The sequence below is a fragment of the Lampetra fluviatilis genome, chromosome 21 (assembly GCF_964198595.1).
Source record: "Lampetra fluviatilis chromosome 21, kcLamFluv1.1, whole genome shotgun sequence".
Classification (NCBI taxonomy): Eukaryota; Metazoa; Chordata; class Hyperoartia; order Petromyzontiformes; family Petromyzontidae; genus Lampetra; species Lampetra fluviatilis.
The window spans coordinates 5693920-5701582 of NC_136295.1; the positions used below are offsets into that span (position 1 = coordinate 5693920).

The 7663-nt window shown below is 40.7% G+C and overlaps 1 long non-coding RNA gene across 1 annotated transcript; it reads left to right on the forward strand.

Moving 5' to 3' along the window:
• Positions 1 to 1530: 1530 nt before the first annotated feature.
• On the forward strand, positions 1531 to 6477 carry LOC144938046 (uncharacterized). The gene is made up of 3 exons (XR_013637812.1): positions 1531 to 1567; positions 5128 to 5196; positions 6416 to 6477. It is a non-coding gene; the product is annotated as an uncharacterized LOC144938046 (long non-coding RNA).
• Positions 6478 to 7663: the final 1186 nt, after the last annotated feature.

The window sequence follows — 7663 nt, forward strand, 5'->3', positions numbered from 1 at the left end:
CCAGACAATGCTTCTTAAAGTCCCACAATTTGTGTCTCCATTTTGTACTCTGTGTAATGGCTGACACAACTGCCTCGTGGCTTAGAGCAGGGGTCCCCAACCCCCGGGCCGCGGACCGGTATCGGTCCGTGGCCTGTTAGGGACCGGGCCGCACAGCAGGAGGTGAGCGGTGAGTCCGCGCGTGGCCCGCCCATGATTTTATTTACCACTTCTGTCCGCACCTCTTTCCCGCACTGCGCACTTGTCTCAGTCACAGTTTTGGTAAGCCCACAAGCTGCTAACCCCTAGCCACAATGAGTAAAAAACAAACGTCGCTGGAGAGCTTCTTTAAAAAGGGGGAAAGACCCAATGATGAACCCCCCCCCCGGTCCGTGAAAAAAATTGTCTTCCACGAAACCGGTCCCTGGTGCCAAAAAGGTTGGGGACCAATGGCTTAGAGAATCTTAAATCGTAACTTCCTGGTCACGTGACCAAACTCAACACCATATCAGGAAGTTCCTGTGTAAACACACCCCCATATCTGCGGTGGGGCAGAACAGTTAGCAATAATTATATTTTTATTTAAAGCTTTCGTGACTGCAGGGATTCATATTCTTGGTTCTTTCGGTAAAGTCACGTAGAAGGGAAATAATAAAATAATAAAAATATAAAACAATACAAATTCTCACGACGTTTCGACTGCAACACAAGCAATCATCATCAGGTGTGAAATCCGCCACTTTTTTCAAATTTTCTTGCTGTGGATTTCACACCGGATGATGATTGCTTGTGTTGCAGTCAAAACGTCGTGAGAATTTTTATTGTTTTATGTTTGTATTATTTTATTATTTCCCTTCTACGTGACCTTACCGAAAGAACCAAGAATAATAATTATATTATTGTGTAAAGTTATAATTGTGTATTTATATACAGTAGTTGTGTCATAACACTCCCATAATGATCACTGAAATGCAGCACCTCTTGACAAGCATGATAATATATGTTCTACTTATTCTTGTCGTTTATTGTATATTTACTGTCTATAGAAATAATAGTTATATCACAATGTATATTGCTGTCATACTTTTGATATAATGTGTCGAGGACATCTTTAATCATCCTCTGATAATAATTATTAAGGCTAGTTATAACGGTAAGAAATATTTGTTTTACCCTTTTCTTAATTGTAATAATAAAATAATCATATGCAGCCATTGGCAATTATTATCAGATGGTGAAAGACTGAAGACAATTTACTATAAGTTCGTGAAAGACCCAGGACTGGTTTTAATATCACTGACCACTGATGTTAGCCATGGCTTGGAATGAAATTCAGGATGACAGGTTCATAGTGGCATGCGTGTAGCCTAAATTTCCTTCAGAAATTTCCATCGTAAAATATAGATATCTTGCAACAATGGGCTGTCATGTGTTTACGAATAAATATGCATAAGGAATATTGTGCAGTGTTTCACCTCCTATAACATGCTTGCTGTAGGGATTGCCTGGGCCTGTTGGGCCTGTTGGGCCTGCTGGGCCTGTTGGGCCCAAGGGAGAGCGAGGACTGCCAGGTATCAGCGGGCCCTCTGTAAGTATCAACCAAACTGGGTGGATTGACACAAATACAGGAGTAATTATGGAGCGTTTACATGTGTAGGTGTGGCTCATAAGGTCTCAAAATGACCCCAGAGAAATCGGCTGTCTCAAACGTATATGGTCCCTTTATTAGTCTAAAAAGGACCTATGATAGTATATATGTCCTAAATAAGTATATGTTTTGCCAATTGGCCCAGTGTTAAACGATGGACGCGATGTAAATCTCTGGGTCCTGTGTACTTCGATAACCCATGTTTTAGCCATACGTCCAATATACATACATTTTCCTGGATAAGTCTATGGGTCTAATCTAAGATCAGTTTATGGATTCAATGTTAGTCTTTGAGTCCTATATTGGTCTATAAGACCTATGTAAGTCAACGGTCCAACATTGGTCGTATGGAACCCCTCTAAGTTGATGTATCCAATGTAAGTCTATGATGAAATTGTTAGTCTAAGGGACAACATAACATTCTGAGTGGAGTGTAAGGCTATGGGTACAATGTATCTTAATCGACCATACACAAACCTTTGGCTCCAACGTTGGTCTTAGTGTCCATTGTAATTCTTGGAAAATACATAAACTTAATACATTTTCATCTCTGAAATATTACTGTGATAACAATACATTATAACTGTGATAATACATTATTATCACATTGATGTGATAAGAACTTCCACACAAGTCTGTTAATTACATACGGACAAAGGTAATCATTAAGCAGTCACAGATAAATTATGCTATTTCCTGATTAAGCAATGGCTTGAATGGTGAAAAAATACTGGTATAGAAACTAATACAAGGTGAGTACACTGTTTGAGCAGGATGCATATGCATTTAGCGTCACAGAAGTTACAAAACCAATTGACTGCAATAACAAGATGCTCTGGGTGGAGAGTTGGGCTGGGCAGTAGTAATTGTTCTGCAAGGGTCTCCAGCACAAGCTCCAGCTTTTCAGTCACCAGTGTGTGGTTGCTGGAGAATGTGATCGTTGCAAGAGCTTGGCGGCTCTGCGAGTGTGTGACCTCGTCAGTGCACCAATCAAGGAGCGCTTAAATAGAGGGGTACGAAACAAGAGGATTTCTCCACAAACCTGGCTGTCGCCTGATGAAGCTAGTTGTAATTCCCTTCGAAACGTCGTTCTCAGAATTTAAATATTGTGGCTTTGCTCTCCAATACACCGGTGTGCTGTACTAGTAACGAATCGGCATGTTCTGTTTACGTGACAAACCTTACTAATTGGCTGTGTCAGGTGGTGGCGGGTTTAATGACCCATTTATATATTTACGCAATCTAACCCAAAAAAACTTGTATTATGCATGATATTGTTCGCGAAAGCCTACGTGTGAAACTGTGTAGCCAACCATGCTAATTGGAGGTGTGAGGGAAGGACAAAAACCTAAACACAAATATTAGTTTTAAAGAAATGAGTTTTCAATATTGCTTTAAAAGTGCATAAAATAAGTAAATGGTTTTAGACACACATTAAACTAAATGCACGACTGCTTTCTCAGCATGGATGAATAGTCAGTTTGTCTGGGTACCTCCCCCTTATAAAGAAAGGTGGAGATTTTGATTTAAAGCTTTCGTGACTGCAGGGATTCATCTTCTTGGTTATTTCGGTTAAGTCACGTAGAAGGGAAATAATAAAATAAAAATTCTCACGACGTTTCGGCCACAACACAAGCAGCCGTCCTCAGGTGAAGAAACAGCTGTCGGAAAGACACATTGGGACGCTGTCTTTCTGACAGCTCTATTTCTTCACCTGAGGACGGCTGCTTGTGTTGTGGCCGAAACGTCGTGAGAATCTTTATTTCATTATGTTTTATTATTATTATTATTATTATTTTATTTCTCTTCTACGTGACTTAACCGAAAGAACCAAGAAGATGAAACGTGGAGATATTATATATCTCTATATTAGAGTCTTCATTGATTGATACAATATGTCGAAGTAAAAAATCTATTTCATGATTACAGTAATGAGTATCCATCTATTAAAAGTAGCGAAAATGCACTTCTGAAGTCACGAAATTCCCGGTACTGCTTATTAAAATGTACACATTGCAAGACCACACAATACATATTCCAAAAGAATAATATACACAGTGTGGCACTGGGCTGCATTTCCTCCATGCGGAGCCATGAAGTGGCTTCGTGTTGCGCTGTGCATTAATGCAATATTGAACCCTTCACCTCTGCGACTTTTGAATGTGACTCGCGTCGAAGGCAATCGATCACGCACGTGACCTCCGGTCTGCGTCGGGGTGCACCGGTGACCCCACGAAGATGGAGGAATGAGCCTTTTGGCCTCACACACTCCACCTCCTGGCAGCACTTGTTAAAAATAGCTGCTTGTAATATTACACGTGAGAAGAAGCCACAGCATTAACTGAGCCACGGTATTAACTGATATATGTATCGCGTTAATGGATATGCTAATTTACCCTTAAATTAAGATTGTTTGGAATGTCTTATTGCCTTGCTGTGCTGTAGTATAAACAAGGGGAACCCTTCCAAGCTCAGCACAAAACATCTGATTACGACACACACTAGAAGTGGCCATTGCTTTAAATTTGTTTTTGCGTATTAATATTGGGGTAACGCTTATATCTCAGCCATGAGAATGGAACATAAATACACCACCCTATCTTCAATACTCACTTAAGAGCAGAGCATAGTTTCATGAGGGCTAAACATGATTTAATAAATTAATTTTAGAATTATTGCCATTGGACTGTGGCAACTTTCTATCTCAGTTAATAAGAGACTCCATAGTACTCTTGAATCCTACCCATAAATAACAGGATTGATTTTGGTAGTTATAAACGAACAGGAAAGGGCTTTGTACAACAATTTCAAATTTAGATATGTATCTTATCACCGTTGTGGGACAAAATTATGAGAAACAGAAAAAAAGGAACACATGGATTAGGAGGCACATGCAAGTTGATGGCATTTTTTTTACTTTAGAAAAGTAAATGGGGACCCGGACTCTTGATATATACTACTCCATGGATAGGCATGGGGTAAATACCATGCTCCCGATCGTTGCCCCCATGTGAGCAGGGCAGGCAGTCCAACCTCCTTCCCTTTCTCCTGTCCCGTGAACACCTGGCCTCGGGCTCGTCGTCCGCGGAACATCAGTACCCCCCCCCTCCCCTTTACACCTCGTGCTCTGTACCCGCCTCTTGCTCAATGAAAAAGAAAATAAAGTAAATGGGCTTGGGCAGGACACGCCACTAAATGGGATGATGGACAGTGGTCGAGAGTAGCAACGGAGTGGCAGCCAACGGATGGAACATCAAATCAGCCCATTAGCAGTTGATAGATGGGCTGTTGCATTGTGGCACCATGAGAAAAAATGATGGCTTATGGAGACCTTCATCCAGCAGTGGATTGATAATGGCTGAAACTGCTGCTGATGATTATGATGATTCTAATTTTCTCACCACAGTGCGACTGATTGTAACCAACCTTTGATCGCATGTGTGTGTGTGCATATAGAGTGCACGTGTGTCATTTACTGTTTGCTTCGGCTGTGTGTGCAGGGAATACCTGGGACGAAGGGACTCAAGGGTCAGAAAGGAGACCCTGGGCTGGGCTCAGGCTCAAAGGGCGTGAGTGATTTACAAGCCACTTTGTAACCGTCTGCTGTTCCATCATGAAATATTACACCACTGATTTATTCACATCGTTATGAACATATCTTTTGTTATGATTTGTATCTACGGTTATGATTTGTATACCAGTTTGCCTGCGAATATAACACCAAATTCAACAAATGGAGTGGCATTTGAACGCTTGTGATATGCATTTTATGAGAACAAAGTACAAATTGTGAGATTTTATGTTTTATTTCTCATCCGAGAATGTGGTTCTTGTTCATCCGAGAATGTGGCCTAGCATTTACGATGCTTATTTCTCTCTAGCATTTACAATACTGGTGCATGATGAGGCCCATTCGAAATAACACAATAGATAGGTGCTAATTACTCAATTGGGATTACACATAGGAACATCGTGAAATCGAGTCTTGAGACTCAGAAGGGCTTTCCTGGATGAACAAGCATAAATAATAAATAATAATGCAATGTTGGAGGTTGGTAGTGTGGGCACAGGCAGATTTTCCGGGACGAGCAGCAGAGGGGTGGAGATGAAATGCCGTGAGCCTTCAAACTAAAACTATTTTTGTTATTTTACCAGGTAAGACCAACTGAGCTATAGCGCCCTTTTTCAGACGTGACCTGGCCACACATGACAGCTCAACGAAGTGGCGTTATCATGTGGAAATTCAGAGCAACCAGATACCCTAAACATGTAATGTTGATTCTAAATGTGGAGGGAAAAACCAGAGGACCCAGAGAAAAACCCACATGACAACAGGGAAAGAGACATGGATACCCCAAATATACAGCAGGCGTCGGGGTCAGAATCGAACCCACGACCTCCTACATACCAGGCGAGGAAATTAACATATCAATATTGCTAGATGTAAATTAGAATAATTTATTTTAAGGTTTGAACTATAGATTGACACCCACCGACATCATCATCATCAACCATGATCTCTCCACTGCTGGATGAAAGCCTCCCCAATTTTCAACGCAGGTTGAAGATACTTAGCATATCTATTGGTCTTTCTTCGATGCAGTATATCAAAACACACTGGCACAATAATAACGCCTCATGTCTTTGACTTATGCATTTCTCCCCATCCGGGTGGCATCATCCGCTCGATCTCCGCTCATTCACGTGCAGAGGCTGACCTGTGAGCGAGTGCAGGCCCGGTCACGTGTGCTTATTAGTGTGGCTGTGCGGCCCCCATTGTGTGTCCAGGGCCTGCCAGGACCTCCTGGTCGCACCGGACCAATAGGTCCTCCTGGACCTCCTGGACCTCCAGGTGCCCCCGTGTTATTCAGCTCAGTAAGAGGCTCCTACTTGATTCACACCTGACCACATTGTGCGACCACTTGTATGGCAATACCTGAGTAGGTCATTCATTCAAGACAACTACAGCGATACCTTGACTTTTGTCCACTTGGCTTTTTTCGCTTCGCTCTTTCGGCCGTTTTTAATTATAATCACATTTCAAATTTAGTCCACGCGCGTTCCTCTTTCGTCCGATTTCATCACAAACCTTCCACGACGTTCACGCCACGCGCCATCTTTTTCATTCAGTCTTTGAATAAAAGTCGTTCAGTGAGCATCTCTTGTGTATTTGTGTTTATTCATATATTATTAATGCTGTACTTATTTCTGTGATTATATTGTAAACAATTCGTAGTTATTTTTGTGATAACAGTATAATACTACAGTATTTACTTACGCAAGACAAAATATTTAAAGGTGCAATTTTGTTTATTAATTTAGTTTTGCTTATTTATTTATTTTTGTTTATTTATTCTTATGTTTCTTTTATTTCTGTTTATTTAGGTTTCGCACGCATGTGTTACATAGTTACTGTAGTTATTTGCATGCACGTTTTTATATTTACTGTAATTATTTGCATGTACGTTTTTCGCCGGCCAACATAAATTTGCAAGCTAAATAACGGCTCCGCTTTTACATTCGTTCATTTTTGACATTCATCCACGCTCTGGTCCCTAACCAGACGAAAGTGCAATGTATTCCTGTATTGCTCTTTGGTTATTTCGGTAAAGTCACGTATAAAGATAAAATAATAAATTAAATAATAGCATACTACGACGTTTCGATTGCAACACAAGCAATCATCATCAGGTTTAAAAGAAAGAAATAGCAACAAAAATCTAACCAGAAAACTATAGACAGACATATAAGCAGACAGATATCACAAAGATACACAGAGAGAGGACACGCATCGGCACAAAGAGAGAGATCGTCTCTGTGACGAATACGTAAATAACTATTTGCCATGATCACAGATGATTTTCGCACTATAATTTAATTGTGATCACCAGCGGGTTTGAATTCATTAGCCAGGAATGAGTAATATTCATCGATAACGCCTGCACTCAACAAAAGCTCATTCATCGAGCTATTACTACACAAAAGTGTACAATGCATACTGTATTACATCTCATTAGTGTGGAAGGTATTGTGCTG